Genomic DNA, 16761 nt, shown 5'->3' with positions numbered 1-16761 from the left:
AGCACTAATGGATGTTTCCTAATTCCTTAAGCTCCCTCCTATGTTTATAAATGAAAGAGAAACATCCAGACATTTCTAGTATGAGATCTCATTTCTTTTTTAATCAGAAATGCCCCGAATACTTCTCAGTTTCTGTTTTCAGATGTTGCCTTCTCACAGAAATGACCACCTAAAGCATTTATCTTTTTATTAAAAATACATCTTTTCATTAAAAAAAATTATACTGGGATTTCATTCTTATTCCAATTCTATGCTTTTTTTTTTTTTTTTTTTGACATGGGTACAAGCATTTTTCTAGACTTAAAGAAACCCTTCTCAGAGGGGGGTGGAGATATGAAATATTTTTAAGATGTAGTTTGCTTTGATTTCCAAAGAATTGATTCCAGTGCTAGAAAGCTGCAGAAAATAATCCCAGTGAGAGGAATAACCAAGAGCCAGATTATTCCTAAGGCTCCAAGACCCTTTCAAGTTGGTTTGAAAACCTCATTGTTAATCAAAATAATTGCATGAGAACCAATCAGGAAATCCTGAAACATTCAGAATGAAACCTTGTCATTACAAATTCACCATCATGGCTAAAAAACAGATTATCTCTGTCAAAAGCTGTGGGAAAGTTTGCTTTGTAGCAGTAGGGGCAGAAGTAAATATTTGCCCAATCTGTTTTGTTTATCCTAAAAACATATATACATGTACAGAGTTTCAATTAAACGCTATTTTCTTTCTCCCCATGTGTACATCATTTGAACTGCCCATGTGAGGAGCTTTTAAAGCATCTCTCCCAGGAGTCAGGAGATGGCTCCGTGCCAGGGCCTTACTCACACCATGACGCCATGGCAGGGCAGGTCGGATTGCTTTGAATTTTAAGCCTCACTTCTTTGGTCTCACCTCTGAGTCCATTTAAACATAGCTGGCCCCTTGCTGTAATTTAAAGCAATCTAAAGCAGATGCACAAAGTGCCACTGAAAACATACCCACAGATGGGTTGGTTTTGCTGGTAAATGCCACAACTTCCCAAGGCTGGTGATTGTGGGGAGCAGGTGCAGGAGGAAGGGGTTCAGGTGTGAGCAGGGTCTGTTTCACCAACATGCAGATTCCCCAAGTTACTGTATTTAAACCACTTAAGAAATTGCATATTTTCTTGAGGAAGAGTGGTGCTGGGGATGTCTGAGCTGCTGGAAAAGCTTGAGGGGACAGTGGGACAGACCGAGAGTTCAAAACAGTTGTTTTACTGTCCTGTGGGGGTCACGAGCCCCTCTTGTACCTACCCCAGAACCCTCCATGCTGACACCACTTTTGCAGGGACACAGTCAGAGATACAGATGTGAAAGGTCTCCAGTCTGGGCTGTCCTTTGCAACAGCTGTTTGCAAAATCAGTTTCAAAACACTTTGTTTTGAAAATGAGGTCCACACTTATAAACATGCCATTTAAAAATGCAGTCTAAAAAAAAAAAGAAGAGGCAAAGAATAAAAGGAAAAAAAATTCCAGCCAGTGGTTGAACCCTGAGTCCTTTTCCCTGTGGCAACAGTGTTCAAACAGGTGAACAGGGAAGAAAAACAGAAAAACAAAGGCTGAAGAAAAAACAAATGGTCACCACATTTCAAAACACCTGCTGGAAGTGACTGCAGCAAAAAATCATTCAGAACATTTTGGAAAATACCTGAATGGTGCCCATAATCCACTGCTGCTGCAGAGAGGGCTGGAGACCTCCAGGCACTGCACCCTGGGAGCCACCGGAGAATCCCCTGGCATGCTGATCCCACTGGCATCACATGAAAGTGCAACAATCCTCTGTGAGGTATTAGGAGAATTTCAAAATCTCTTCTTGCATGAAACAACTCACAGGAAAACAAAAGTATGGCTTATTTTGTCCAGATTTAGTAAGTCTTAGATCTTGATCTTCTCAGGAGATCAGGGTCCTGGTACTTCTCCCACCCAAGTCATTGGGAATGCTGCCACAGGCTCCAGACAGTAACCAGACCTTATCCTACAGGCTTCCCTGTCAAGCTGACACCTTTTCATTTCCCAGCACCTATGGCAGCAACAGATTTACCAGAGCTGGTCTCCAGGCAGAGCAGTGGCACAGACACCAGCCTCCTGTGGCTGCACAGGCAGGTGATGATGCTCAGTCATGAAGGCTGCAGGTCCCTTCATGCTCAACCCCCAGACCTGCTGCTAAACAAACCTGGGCCAGGATCCCTGTGGTGAAGGATGAGCTGGAGGGGGCACCTGGATGCCCAAAGCCCCAGGCCTGAACCTGTGGTTGGGGCTTCTCCTCCCTGGCCACGGGTCAGCAGTGCAGGTGAGAGATGTGTCCTAGGAATGAAAAATCTGGCATTTTGGCCCTGCTCTCCCTCCAGGTCCTTGCAGTGCAGTGAGAGGCTGTCTCACCCCAGAGTGCTGCAGCCAGGAATGCACACAGGTTTGCACATAAACACCACTACTTCATGTGAGGAAGACAACTGGTTTGACACGATGCTCTGTTTCAGAGTAAGAACTGGTTGCAGTTACAGGCTGGTCCCCCGAATGGCTGGATTTCATTTTCAACCCATTTCTGTCAGAGGCAGCAACAAACCTTTGTAACATCATGGAAACAGACACATCCTGTGTGCATCCCCTACCAGGACCATCATTTCTGGTGTCGTGAGGTTGTCCTGTGCCAGGCCAGGGGCTGGACTGAGTCTTTTCCAAGTTATGATATTCTATGATCCTATGACCAGGAGCACTTCCAGCCACCCACCCTGCTGTGCTGCAGCACCTCACTGCTGTCACAGGGCACTGCTGGTGACCCAGCAAAGCCAAATGACAGCTCTGACTGGCTGTTTATGCCTCCACATACTCAGACATGGGTCTGGCCCAGGTGAACGGGCAGAGCAGGCACTGCTGTGCTGCCAACCAGGCAGCTTTGTCATCCCAGCCCTCGGAAAAAATGGAGAAACCCAAAGGAAGTCAAGGACACCTTAAGAGAGGAACAGAAAACAATGGGGGGCTCTGCTGGGAGGGAAAGAGGCCAAGGAGCGGGATTACAGATGAATAACATGTGCAGTGTAATTAATCTAGATTAGTTTTGTTTTATAGCATTAACAGCCCGCAGTCGCAGCATGCGGTGATGTGGTCCCGCGAGTTCCCAGCGCTGCGCCGATGGCTGGGAGAGCTCCAGGCCCAGCATCAGCGCGCAGGAAGCGCTGCCGGTGACTCACTGCATGCTTGCTTAGAGACTAATGAACTAATTCCGGCACTCCGGCCCTTTCCACGGCCCCCTTCCATTAATCTTCCAGTTAAAAAGTGCAGCGGTCGCTCAAGAGGGAAATTCCCACCGAGCAGAAGGATTTGTGCCGGGAGCCCCCTGTGCTGACCTCCTTGGCAGCCCTCGCAGAGCCAAGAGCCCGAGTCCCCGCGGGGCCCGGCAGCCGCTGGGATTCACGGCTCTCGCTCCCGCAGCGCCCGCCGCTGCTGCTCCTCGGGGCTCAAATGCAGAAGCAGATCTCGTCCTGCTGCCGGGCAGCTCAAAAACACAGCTTTGTTCCCATAAAAGATTCCCCTTGGCATTTTTGGGCCAAAATTCCAACTTCTGCAATAGCAAGTTGCCCATCTGAAGTGCTCACAGCCAGCCATCCTCACCTCCCTCCCAGCCTCCCTCCCACGCGAACTCTGGAGAGTTGGGGTTTTGCCTTCCCTAGATCACAAATTGCCACAAGCTGTCCCATTACCAACAGCATTACTTCTGAAGGGCCCACGTGCCAGTTGTGCCTGGAGATGTATTAGAGCTTTCCCAACTGCAAAGAAATGAAGCACAATTAAAAATTGTTTCCTAAAGCTCCTGAGACAGAAGAGCTGCACAATGCCACAAACAGCAGGAAAGCAGGGGATGGTGGAGACAGGCTCTCCTGGAGAGTGATGTGGACAGAATTTGATCTGTGCTTCCCTTTTCATCCAGGACAGTCTGTATTTAACATTTATCATCATGTGGAAAACACCTAAATAATTCCAGGGATGGCAGAGACCTGCAACCACAGACTTGGGGAATGGGACAACCAGTGCAACTGGGGACTGGGGGTCCAGGTACCACACAGCTACTTTACTCCATCCTTTGTCTTTATTTTATATTTGTATTTCTTCAATATAATAGAATACAACTTATTTTACATAATGTATACAAACTATATCACAGTGCTTTACAGAGCAAAGCATGAATTACATGGTGAAAACTGGGAGAAAAATGATATGGTCCTCTGCTTTGCCAAGCCCTTCTTTTCTCCCTATTCCAGGAGACCTCCCAGGACACCCTCAATCTAGTGGGAATCTTCCACCTGACTAATTCCTGCCCCAAGGTGAATTTGGCTCATCACCACTGTGCTCTCCTCTCTCTGGAGCACTGGCAGGGCTGGTATCCCAAAGAGCTGTCACATTTAACCTCCTTGTTCTTATCTCCTTTTTCTCACAAGACAAGCAGCAGCTCCTTCTTTTGAGCAACATAATTACTCTGTTAGTAATTACTGGAAACTGAGGGAAACCCCTCCATCATTCTTTTCTCCCAGGATGAGCTATTTTTCCCGGAGCACATGGATGGCCCCAGATAAACCACTGGGTTTGGCAATGCTGTTTGCTGCATTTATGAAAGCAGTACATCCATCACAACTCCACAGTACCAGAGCCAGGGTGGGATACAGACCTGGCTCCTCCAATAGACTCATTGTAGCTGCTTTATGAACACAGAAAACAAAAAGCACTCACAACTGGTGTTGCAGGATACTGTAAATGACATTGGATTGATGGCTGCCAGGTCTCTGAGACCCAGGAATGAGAGGACTCACTATGGGAAATGGGAAGGTTTTGGAAGCTGAGAGAGAGTGGGATTGTGGACAACAGGAGCTGAGGGTCACACACACAACAGAGAAATGGCAAGGACAGACAGAGGGAGAATGACCTTAATGCCAGGTGAAAAGCTTTCAGATGGATCCCCAGAGTGATCCCTGTAGGAATCCTGAACACAACACACACTTCTGTGAATACACAGACACGTAGAAACAAAAGGAAGGTACTGGACATGGCTTCCCTCAGGCCCTGAGCTACTGCAGAACATCACATTGTGAAACAGGGCACTGTTTTAACACATACTTTTAATGAGTAATAAGAATAATAAACCACCCATTTTCCATTCTCTAACCTAATGGAATAAGTGTAGAAATTCCCAGCATTTGTACAACAATGTAATGTCCAGAGTGATCAGGATCCCTTTCTGCAACAGTAAAATGGAACACACCCATGGCAGAGCTGATGACAATGGGCAGAAAAAGAGCAAAGGCAGACACGTAGGAGTAAGTTTCCCTACAACATTTAAAATAGAAACATAGGTTAAAAATACATTTGATGAGTAGGAAAAAGTGAACAAGAAACCAAAGTTTTCCTAACTTCAGAGTCCAGTTCCTCTCCTAATCCCTTTTATTCCAGATCCACATCAATGAATCAGAATTTGACCTAAAAGCTTTGCAGCAGGAGAATTAGCCAAATGCTTGAATTAAATATTGCTTATAAAAATCTATTTCCTTTTCTTAACAGCAAATTTTCCAACTGGGAAAAGAGTTTGAGGCCCACATGCTTTCTAAGTTTGGAGAATTAGACACTTCTCTCTTAAATCCTATCCCTCATAATCTGGAAAAGATACAACTTTACACATCAAATTATTTTCCAGGAGAAACTCAGCAGGATATTTCCTTAAGCAGGAGGATTTCTCTCCATCTAAATGATTCTTGAACAACCTCTTCATTTCTGACCACACATCCTGTAGTCATTGAAACCACTTTGAGCATGATGGGACTCTGCTGGCCCTGGTGGCTGTTGTTTGGCATTCCAGGACTTCCTCCTGACCAGGACCTGGTGCATCTCCTGGGGCTCTCCTGGGACCAGTGGCCAAGGGACAAACCTACCTTGGCTTGACTGCAAGGTCAAGTGCTACCGTGAGGTCACTCCAGCAGAAAAAAATAAATACCTCAGACTCTGCCCACATAACTGCACTTATCAAGGAAGTCCCAACAACCTGACCAAAAAAACCCATGTCCCTTTCAATTTCATAATTCACTAATATTATTTAGTTATAATGTCTGGAGCAGAGCAGCCATGGCTTGTTGAGCACACAGGAATGAACCCTGTGCAATGGCCTCACTCACAAAATAAACACATTGCCAGATCACACAGGGCTGCACTGGCACAGGCACGTGAACCACAGCTTACAAAGCTTTCAAGAAGTGACTAAGACTTAGGGGATAGGACTGGGTCCTACCTGACTAATTTTGCTTTTAATCACAAGCTTTTATCTCTACTGATAAAGTTTGGGGATGATGCACAAGTGATAAAGATGGGAGCTGTAATCTCAAACAGTAAAATAACAAAATATTTAGTAAATGAGTACTGGCTGGTGCATGTGAAGCTTCTTTTCCAGAGAAGGATATGACTATGATTAAAAAACATTTAAAGTCTAAATAGGACTTTGGTTACTATATTAAGGTCCTATTTCTTAGTCTATCAGTCATCACTGCTGGCTCAGCTTTGAGCTGCAGCCTTTTCTCAGACCATGGAAAGGAGTTGTATCTTCCCTACCAGCAAGCAGAAGACCATCAAGTTTAACTAATGATGGAAGCTTTGCCTGTGGGAAATATAATAATTTAAATTTCCGTATTGGTGGCACAACTGGAATATCTAAGTAATGGTGTGAGTGTTTTCTTGGACTAGTTTTAAGATTACTGCATAAAAGGAAACGCTTTGAAGTTCTGGCAAAAATCAGAATTGGTAACTGGTGGTTTTATATCCTGCTGGGCCTTTCAGAAGCCATGGGCATACAGAACAGCAATTAGGTCAAGCTTTTCCGTTGTTCCCAAGAAATGAAAAAACATTTTTTGAGAATTCTTCCTTAGCAAGAGAGAAAAAGGAGGCAGCTCCCCCTGCATCACTGCTGACTTGCAGAGGGTCACACAAAGCCCTGCAAGTGCTCCAGGGCCCGCTGTACACACAGGCCCACAACGCACCTGCAGCCAGCCCTGCACTGGCTGTGCACACACACAGACTCCTCCTGCTTCTCCCCACTCTGCCACGCTCCAGCCATGGCAAACGTGTCCTGCAGGCTCCTGCAGGCAGCTTCTCTGAACCTCTGCCTGGGGCCTGATGTTCTAGCAGGAGCAGGGCCATGGTTCCAGGCAAGGTGACAACAGAGACCTTCCCAAAGTCCCCCAGCACTGATGGCACTCTATGGAACAGCTTTTCCTGCACACAGGATTCCTGCCTGCTATATCCCACTCCCTCCACAGAGCAGTTAAGACACATACAGCAAACTGCATCCACAAGTTATTTTGGTGAGTGAACAAGAGCCAGAGGGCAAAATACAATAAAAAGGGGCAAAGTAGCAAGAATCTAGCATGGCACCAGTTATCTTAATTAGTCTTTTTGCTTTACCCCCCTTGCTTTAATTACATCAATACGTTTAAATGAAATATTTATCATGTCTTAGCAAGGAAAACATTACTCAATTTTTATCAGCAAAATACATGGTACCACAAAGCATAATTCCCTAGGATCTCATGCTCATGGCATGCTAAGTCACACTGATTCCTGTTCTAGGTGTGCAAATAGAGATGTGTCAAGTTTTGAAGAACACAGAGGATCCTAACAAATACCCACGAAACAGCTGTTCTTCAGAAAGTGCTATAAGTAGATATAAGGAGCACTGAGATACTCTGGAAAAAATAAATTGTATCCTAAGGCAGTGATGCTTCAAACATGTGCTGAAGCCCATAAAAATAAGTTAAAGGCTGTGTTGACAGACAGGATGAAGGAAAAATCTGTTTCTGGGATTAGTAGTTACAAAAGGTCTTCCAGATCCTGGAGTAATCACAGGATGAAATTTCCAGATGGCTCACCAGGATCATAGTAAGACCAGGCAAGAAACACACATCCCTAAAGTTACCAGGCACAGCAAATCTTCTGGATAAATGGTATCTCAAGGATACTCCTGAGAATCATCACTTGAAGGTGGCACCCAAAATCTTCTCCAAATGAGCATCAGCTTCTCCCAAACTGGTCCAAATCTCCTCCCCTTCCTGGCAGCAGGAGGAGTGAAAGCTGCTTCTTGCCCTGCAGGGCAGCCAGGACACCCACACCAGTGGGGCACACTGAGGATCTGTTGGGGCACTGCTGTAATTTGGCCCCAGTGAGGAACTGGTGCATGTTTGTGGGATACCCCAAACCATCTCACTTCTGCCAGCTGGGTTCATCTGCTTTTATAAAGCTGCTGCTTTGAGATGAGGGTGAAGACACTTGGTAAGCTCAAAACAAAGCACAAAGTGCCATCAGGGAGTCACCCCTCCCACAGGGAGCTGGAAAGCCAGAACCCCTCCAGATGGGATCTTCCTCAGGTTTAAGTGTGAAACTCAGGCATTAGAGCAAGTGGAACCTGGCAGGAGCCATGGCAAGCAAGCTGGAGCCCTCCCCCAAAGGAGCTCGGCAGCACCCGAGCCCTGGGCAGGGCCGGCCCAGGCTGATGGGGGCAACGGGAAAAGGCACCGAGCACAGGAGAGAAATCAGGAATCTCACCCAAGGGTTTGCTGAGCCAGCCCTGGCTCAAAGCCAAGGAAAAGTGGCAACAGCTTCTAGACAAGGAAGGTTGGGGGATGCTGTTCTGCCCCTGGTATAATGCAACGTTTGCCTTCATTCACGGATGAAACAATTCAGAGAGGACAGAAGAGTCTCTGGTTTGGGACATGGCTGGGGAACACTGGGCCATGGTACTTCCCAATGTCCAACAGCCTTAACCCCAGCTTTCCCATGACACGAGGCCAAGTTTGGAAGCAAACTCACTGGAAACAATCACTAATGCTTGCTAAACACTTGCAATTTCTACACAAACAAACAAACAAACAAACAAAGCCAACCCAAAGAACTTTCAGCCTTCTGTCCCTGCCTGACCAGCACAGATGTAGTCACTTCCTAACAGCACGAAGAGGCACAGACACATGTCCCTGCAGAAAGGCAGGTGCTAGGAAATGGGAAGCTTTTGTCTACTTCCCTCATGGTGATTCACTACAGGAGCAATTCTTCTCAGTGAATATGGCCCAGAAAATCCCAGTGAGGAGAAAGCAGGGTTTTCTCTCTCCAGGAGGCAGGTCCATGCACTGCTGCACACGTGCAGCTGGCACAGAGGTGGAGGCTGCCAATCTGCAAGCCTTCCCTTTGGAGAGAGTGATTTCCCATTCAGGTACAAAACAGATGCAGGAACCCAGCCAGGCCAGAGCCCTTGGCTGCTCACAGAACATCTTGAAGGGCTGAATGACAAGCTGTAGAGCAGATGTTCACCCCTGGCAGCAGCTCAGCCATACTGTGCTCTATGGTTTTGCTTTTCCAGCTCTGGCCAAAAAGGATGCAGATTTCCCCACGCTGTGTGATGGAGAAGAGACTGAACCTGGCTGTGGTGGGATTTTCTAACAGACTAATAGCAAACTCCCCCAGTAGGAAAGCGAGTGCTTTACTGGCAGCTCAGAATGCCCTGAACACCATCCCCTGGCTGGCTGACACTGAATCCCAGGAACAAGGCAGCCCTTACCGTCACTGGATGGGTCAGGCACCACTTACAAAAGGCTTTTGGAGGAGTGCAAAAGCAGATTTCTGGAGAAGCTGAAAGGGGACAAAAAAAGCTGGCTCTGCTGCTCTTCACACTCCCAGCAGGCTGCAAGCACCACTTTTCAAGTAGTTTAAAAGGAAAAAAAAGTGAATAATTTTTGCTAATACATGACAGTTTCAGCTGGCGAAAAGTCAGATTCACAGAACTTATCTGACTCAGGATACAGCATCTTTCTTAAATGTACACACTTGAAGGTGAATCACATTTGTCTCATAAGGACACTTCCTAAATTTGCTCTCCTGTAACTGTTCAGGGTTCCCGTTCTGCAATAGAAGATGATGTCACTGTTTACATAAATAAAGGCAATGGTGCTCAGATCAGATCTAGGAAACCAGTCTCTTTCCTCTTAGTTATCAACCACGTCTACTTTTTTTCAAGGTTGAGGAGTGTAAAAACTGGCCAGGGCATAAATAGAATCACAGACCAAAAAAAAGGTGCAAAAATGACCCAAATCACATACTTGACACAGATTTCTTTTGTTCTTAGAAAACTGGCCATGTTAAAAGTGATGTAGCTCTCATTGCTCTCACTCTGTCCACAGTAGGGAGGTTAAACTTCTGCACAGGAGAGTTGCAACTGAAAAATATTGTCATTACACTGAGCACAAATAGGTTTTTCTTGTACATTGAGCATGCATGTGGCCTCCCCTCTCCCCCCAGCTTACATTTTATGAGATTTTTGACAGTCAGAGAAAACTCTCCTTCCATATGTTCAGGATGTTAAGATTTCAACCTCTTTGCAGCAGGAAAATAAAGTCATCTTCTTTGCAGTGCCCCAGCTCTGAGCACACCCAGAGCACTGCACAGTAACGCATGAACTGATCTCTGCCATGGCTGAAACTGCAGGGATCCCGGAGCAGGTCTTGTTCCTGTCATGTCTGCAGATGCTCTGTTAAGGACTCCAGGGACATAGAGCAATTACTAGGGTTTGTTTCTGCTTTCCAGGAGCAGTTCTGTTTAGGAGAGAATAGAAAGGGATTATTTTTACCTTATAGTTTGGACTTACAGGGTGTGAACTGAATTTTTCTTCCCACAGAGAGACGTCATGAACAACTCTTCCAATGCCCTGTAATGGGGCTGTTCCTTCTCAGCAGTGCCCAAAAGCCCCAGGGCTAATGAGGGTGACAGGCAGGGCCCAATTAGCAGCACAGGCATAGGGATGGTTGCCTTTGGGCCACACACTGAGTCTAAAGGGTTTTTTCCTTTTGTTTTGGGGGCTTTGTTGGTTTGTGGGTTTTTTTGCTTTAAGGCTAGAAAGTTGACATCTGCTTCTGGTAAAATTAACAAACTATTTTATTTGTCAGTAATTTAGATTGAAACAGTACTGAGAACTGCATTGTCTGGGCCTGCAAGATTGTAGGAAGTATCAATGAAGCATTTTCCACTGGCATGTGTATAGAGAAAACAACATTTAAGTGAAGATAATTTTTTCCATATAGATTATGTACACTGTTATACACAAGTGAGAATAAGACAAAACAAAACTAGAACAAAGATTCTTTTAAGTTGTAAAAGGATCTTTGTCTCTCAGCCATAGGGATGGCTCAAGCCAAGCTCCGTGGGTGAGGCAATGATGAGGCAACAGATGCATCAAAGGCATCTCACTCGTAGGACACAGTTTAGCCAAGGCAAGACAGACCAGGGGATGTGCTGGCACCACGGTCATTCTTGCTACAGCAGAAAAGAATTCCCAGCTCTTACCTTCTCCTGATGCAGCCAGGCTCAGGTGCACCCTCCACTGTGCCCTACACAAGTCCTGGCCCTTGGCCAGCAGAGCTGCCTCCACCAGGGGCTCTGCCCACCCTGCAGTGGCACTGTGCCCCCCTGGCAGTGTACCCAGCTGCATTCTGCAATGGATCTCCACCAAATCCCATCCCACCACCTTTCCTGCAGCTGCGACTGCCCAGACCAAGGACTTTGCTTCCTGGACACCAGTTCAAATCCCCTGGCAGCTATTTTACTGTTCACCTGCTTAATGCTGCAAACACAGCTCCAGGTCACCCCACTGTTGCAATAGGCAGGGAAAATCTTCTGCATTTGGGGCAAGGGAAGCCCATGGACCTGGCTCTTATGGAGGAAGGTGCCCTGCAGGGGTGACAGGAAGCCTCAGGTCACAGCAGACCCACGGGTCAGTGCCAGGAAGGGGATAAGAATGGAGCAGGCTTCCCACGAGGTTCAGGCACAGGGCAGGAAGGCAGACATTGTCTGTGAGGCCCCTCTCCTGCCCAGTGTGTAAAACATTAAACAGCACCTTCCCTCTCACTGCCCCCAGGGTCACACAGGGCAGCTCCCCCTGCCCCGGGCAGCAGCTGGGGCTCTCCACCATCACCCTGGCTCAGGGAGGCAAGCAGCAGACACCAGCAGAGGATGGGGATGCTCTTTCAAGGCTAGAAGAATACTTTTTCCCTCTGTGGTAAAACCCAGGAACATCCTTCTCTGACCCACTTGACCCTTCCCTTCCTGATGTGCCCCCTGCCCCACGCCTCTGCCTTGCACTGTGTGGGAACATTCCCAAAACACGCTGGTTTCCCTTCACTTCCTTCCTCTCAAGACACCTGGACCTTCCTCCTGCAGGCTCCTGCCACCCTTCATGCTGATACAGGCCAGGTCAGGCTTCCCAGGCCACCGGTTTATTGTCCAGGAAACCAAAACAACCCCGCATCCAGCTCAGGGCTGCCGGGGGGACCTGCTCAGGGACAACACAGCCACCAGGGCCTTTACTCTCTGAGCATGACAAAGAATTTAGTTCAGCAAAACCTTGAGGAAAAACAGAAGCAGCAACTACCAGCAAGGACACCCCCAAGAAGGCTGTAGGGGAAGTATTTTCCACCACAAAACATGTTTTGAAATGTATTTGGAATTGGTGATTTAAGTCTCAAGCTGTTAGTGAAGAGCCCTGCTTAAACAAGTCAGTTTTGCATGCATTAAGCAATGCAGCACAGAAACAAAAGAAAAAATCCTCTCCAGCTTCAATGCCAGGTTAAAAGTTATTGGAAGGCAGCCAATATGTTTGGGGAAGGTTTTTAAATGCCCTCTTTCAAACTAAGATGCCTCAGCAGAGATCTGTGCACACAGTACACGTCACAAGTGGCAACTCCAACTTCACCCTTCTAACACACTGAATTTTAAAAGCTTAAAATACCTTTATCTAAATCTCTATCCTGTTAAAAATGCACTGAGAAGCACAAAGCTTCATCCCACTCAAACAGAATGTATGGATAAGTGGAGTTCCTTGCTCTGCTACACCAGCTTGTTTCTGCTCCATGACCATGGGATTCAGGAACCCATGCAAACCCAGCTTTGCTGTTCATTGAATGTGCACTGTGAAACACAAACTGATCACAGAACAGTCTGAGTGGGAAGGCACCCACAAGGATCATCGAGCCCAACTCCTGAATGAGCCATACAGGGATCAAACCCACAACCTTGGTGTAACTGGAACCTACTCTGACCAGCTGAGCTGTCCCAGAATCATTGCACAGTTTGGACTGAAAAGGGACCTTAAAGACCATTCCATTTCAACCCCCTGCCATTAGACCAGGTTGCTCAAAGCCCCATCCAGCCTGGCCTGGAACACTTCCAGGGATGGGACATCCACAGCTTCTCTGGACAACCTGTGCCAGGGCCTCATCACCCTCACAGGGAAGAATTTATTCCCAATATCCAAGCTAAGTCCATCTGTTACCATGTATGCTGGAGTCCAGCTGAGAGCCAACCCCACAGGGCAGAGCAGAGCACACTGAGATGCAGGAGGCAGACAGACAGACAGACTGCTTCTCTCTGGTGGGCATGCACAGCCTGCTCAGATGGGCACAGCCAGTACTGGGCTCCAGCTCTCTCCCACTCTGGACACTGGCAGACACTGAGGCAGGTGCCAGCACCTGTAAAGCAGGAGCCACACCAGAGCAAACCACCCCAGCCTGGCACTGCAGAGAAAAGCTCTCAGCTGGAGGGAGGCAAGGCCACTGTGTGTGCCTGGCTCTGCAGCCACCAGCCACAGCCATGGAAAGAGCCCTCCTGACCCTGAGACCTCCATGGACACAGAGCTGAGCCTGAGCTGCTTTTGAGCAGGTGAGATTCCTGCATGCACGACAGGCCAGTCCTTCAGACCAGCCTCACACTCCAGTGAGCTTTTTTATGGCTTCTCAGCTTTCATTATGAGAAGCAGGAAGGGTGAAGTGCTGGTGTCCCCAGGCAGTGTTAACAGGATGTGACTCTGTCCTGACTCATCATCCTCTTTTCTCCTGAAGAGGACAGGGCTGCTCACACCTGGGTCATGGACACCTATGGCCACACTCAGCACAAACCCACTGCTTCCCAAACTTGCACTTCAGAGGCTGCAGGAAGCAACCTTCACATCACACAGTTAGAACTTGATATTTTCAGAGGATTTTCACAACCAAAAGGACTGAAGAACTCCAAAATGCCCTCAAAATTTAAAGAATAACACAGCAGTTTTCTGAGGAGTGTCTGAGCTAGCAGGATTGCACTGAGGTCTTAAGTCCAAGAAATTAAAGCATTAAGCCACACAGCTGCAGAATATGACTAAATGCACAATTATTGTTCTCTATTTTACAATTGAAAACTTACCATGTTTGAATAATCTCCAGTGAAATGTATTTCATGGGAACTGGAAACAATTTACATTAAATGAACCAGATGAACATCCCTGTTAGTGAGTCCACGTGCACATGAGCAGAACTGAGGTGCCTCAGCTGAGAATGATCTCTGCCAATACTGTGGCTCATCTTCCATCCTGACAGATTTACACCAAAGATTTCCCTGATACATTTCCCTGCCCATCTAAGGCAGTCATTCAGTAGCAGGGATGTCTCACAGACTCACATTCCAAGCAGATGCAACATCCTACACATCTGACAAAGCAATTCAGTTCTCACCAAAGAAACATCCCAGAAAGGCTCATTCAGATGGAATTATCCCAGTATTTGTTTTTCAATTACTGGAAGAAACATCACTGTGGGGTAAATGATTTTTTACCACTCTCAGATTTCAAATGAGACACCATATAAGGCACCAGAATTTTTTTGGTATTTGTCTACTAAACATCCTCCTGAACAAGGATATGGATGTGCTACTTACTTACTGCAAAGGTAATCATGTAAAGTAATAATGAGAGAGAGATTGTTAATATTTAATGTTAATAATACCTTCATATTTATTTATTTATGATTGGCTGGGACATAATTCTTCTAAAGAAGAATTACAGTTCAGGGAAGTCTGCAGGGGAAGGATGCACTATTGCTGCAACGTGTAGCACAGGCACACCAACACCTGGCCACCCCAAGCTGGAAGTGCAATTAAAAAATGACAGTGAAATTGCTGCAGGCTATGTCTTTGCTTATGTGCCACTGCAATGATTACAGAGTGGGGAAACAAAAAAAAGAGCAATAAATGTCTCTTACAATGGCCAGCTACAGTTGGATTCCAGTCAGGCTCTGCAGCAGAAAAACTGCCAGTCAGCTGTGGCTGCTACACTTACAACAGAAACACCAAATGCCTTGAATATCACATCCAGTGAGCCTGGAATATTGACACTGAACCTTTAAAAATGAGCAAACTTTATCAGCCCCTTTTCCCTGTAGCATTACTCAGAAATACACTCATTCATGGTCTAAGGAAGAGTGCTCTGCACTGGTGTTGGGAGACAGGAATTCAAGACAAACTTGTATCACATTAAATGCTACCAGCAACATCCCATAAAGAGCAGCAGATATATTTATCACCTTCTCAGGCTTCCTTCCTCCCTCTCAACCATCTACTGCATCTGGAAGAATGTTTTAATTGCCAATTCTGACTTTAACTTTTTAAATTGAAAAATAGAAGAGATAAGTTACCTGGGTCTTACACCAGGACTTACTGCTTGCCTGGAGTGAAACCATGTGTACTTAAACTGCACCCTGGGGTGGATCCAAACCACACAGTCTCCAAACAGGGAGGAGACTTTCCTTCCTCAAACTTGCTGAAATTGTGTGAGTGACTCATTGAATGTCCTTTTCTTGAGTCAGCACTGAAACAGAATTCCCTTTGATTTACAGTAAAGATAAAATACTGTAGGATTGTTGGTCTTTCTTAAAGGATGATCAGTGACTGCTCCCCTGAGGATGTCTCACCACTAAACCCACTTAACTCTTGCACAAACCAAGGCTGCATTCCTACCCCGTGCTCCAGCCCTTCCTTCCCTGGGTTCAGACCTGTTGGAGCCAAGCTTTACCATGTCACACAGAGGGAAGCTCATGTGGCTGCAAATCCCATTTGCACAAAGTAAACAGGTAAATAGATTCCAACTTTGAAATCAGTTTTAATCCATTCATTAATTAGCAACTTGTCTTCTATCCCAGTAAAGCAGAGTGTAGCAGGTTCAGAAGTTGGGGAGTGCTGAAATTTGGAGTTGGGCTGAATGAAAGACTATGTACAATACAAATCGGCTTTCTGTTGTGATGTAAATTTATTCTCATAATTTTTACCATTTATTCATCCCAAAAGACATATTGCATATTTGGAACATTTTTAAAGTAAGAGCCACTGTATTCAAGACAAGAAGTAGTTTTGTCACATCAAAACTGATGACATACTCAATAAAATTATTTTCCAGAGCAAGAACTCCTTACAAGAAATATAAATAGAATATAAACTTCATAAATGATCTAGCATGAAAAGATTAAAATAGCAAATTCATTCCATACTGAAGGCAGTACTTTACCATAGTGTGTGTGCAGTGTTTCTAAAAAAAAAAATAGATCCATGTCCCAACAGTGGGTACTGAAACAAACACAGGTAAACTTTTGGTTACATTTTATTCCAATAGAACAGAATGAATTGATGATTTCACTCTTTAGTCTCAGTTTACTGACTAATATGATCAGGTAATAAAACATTGCTTTTAGTTTAACCCAGGCTTTGGATTTGTTCATCAGACACGAGGAAGGGATGACACACTTTGGCAGCACATTGGCATTTTCAGTGTCTCACCTGACATAACACAGGAATTACCTCTCCCTGCCAACATCTCCATTCCCACAGCTGAGAACCACTTACCCAACAAGCTCAATTACAGCCCACTCTCCCTCATGGCCACA

General features: G+C 45.9%; 1 protein-coding gene across 1 annotated transcript in view; it reads right to left on the bottom strand.

Moving 5' to 3' along the window:
• Window positions 1-4075: 4075 nt before the first annotated feature.
• The window catches only part of SLMAP (sarcolemma associated protein), a 90156-nt gene continuing 77470 nt past the window's right edge, over window positions 4076-16761 (bottom strand). The window contains exon 25 of the mRNA XM_077184529.1: window positions 4076-10617. The gene's annotated coding sequence lies outside the window, so the exon portion shown is untranslated. The remainder of the gene's footprint in view (window positions 10618-16761) is intronic.

Source organism: Agelaius phoeniceus, chromosome 11, assembly GCF_051311805.1.
Source record: "Agelaius phoeniceus isolate bAgePho1 chromosome 11, bAgePho1.hap1, whole genome shotgun sequence".
NCBI classification, from domain to species: domain Eukaryota; kingdom Metazoa; phylum Chordata; class Aves; order Passeriformes; family Icteridae; genus Agelaius; species Agelaius phoeniceus.
The sequence above is the reverse complement of the archived record's forward strand: the minus strand, read 5'-3'. Positions and strand labels throughout refer to the sequence as shown.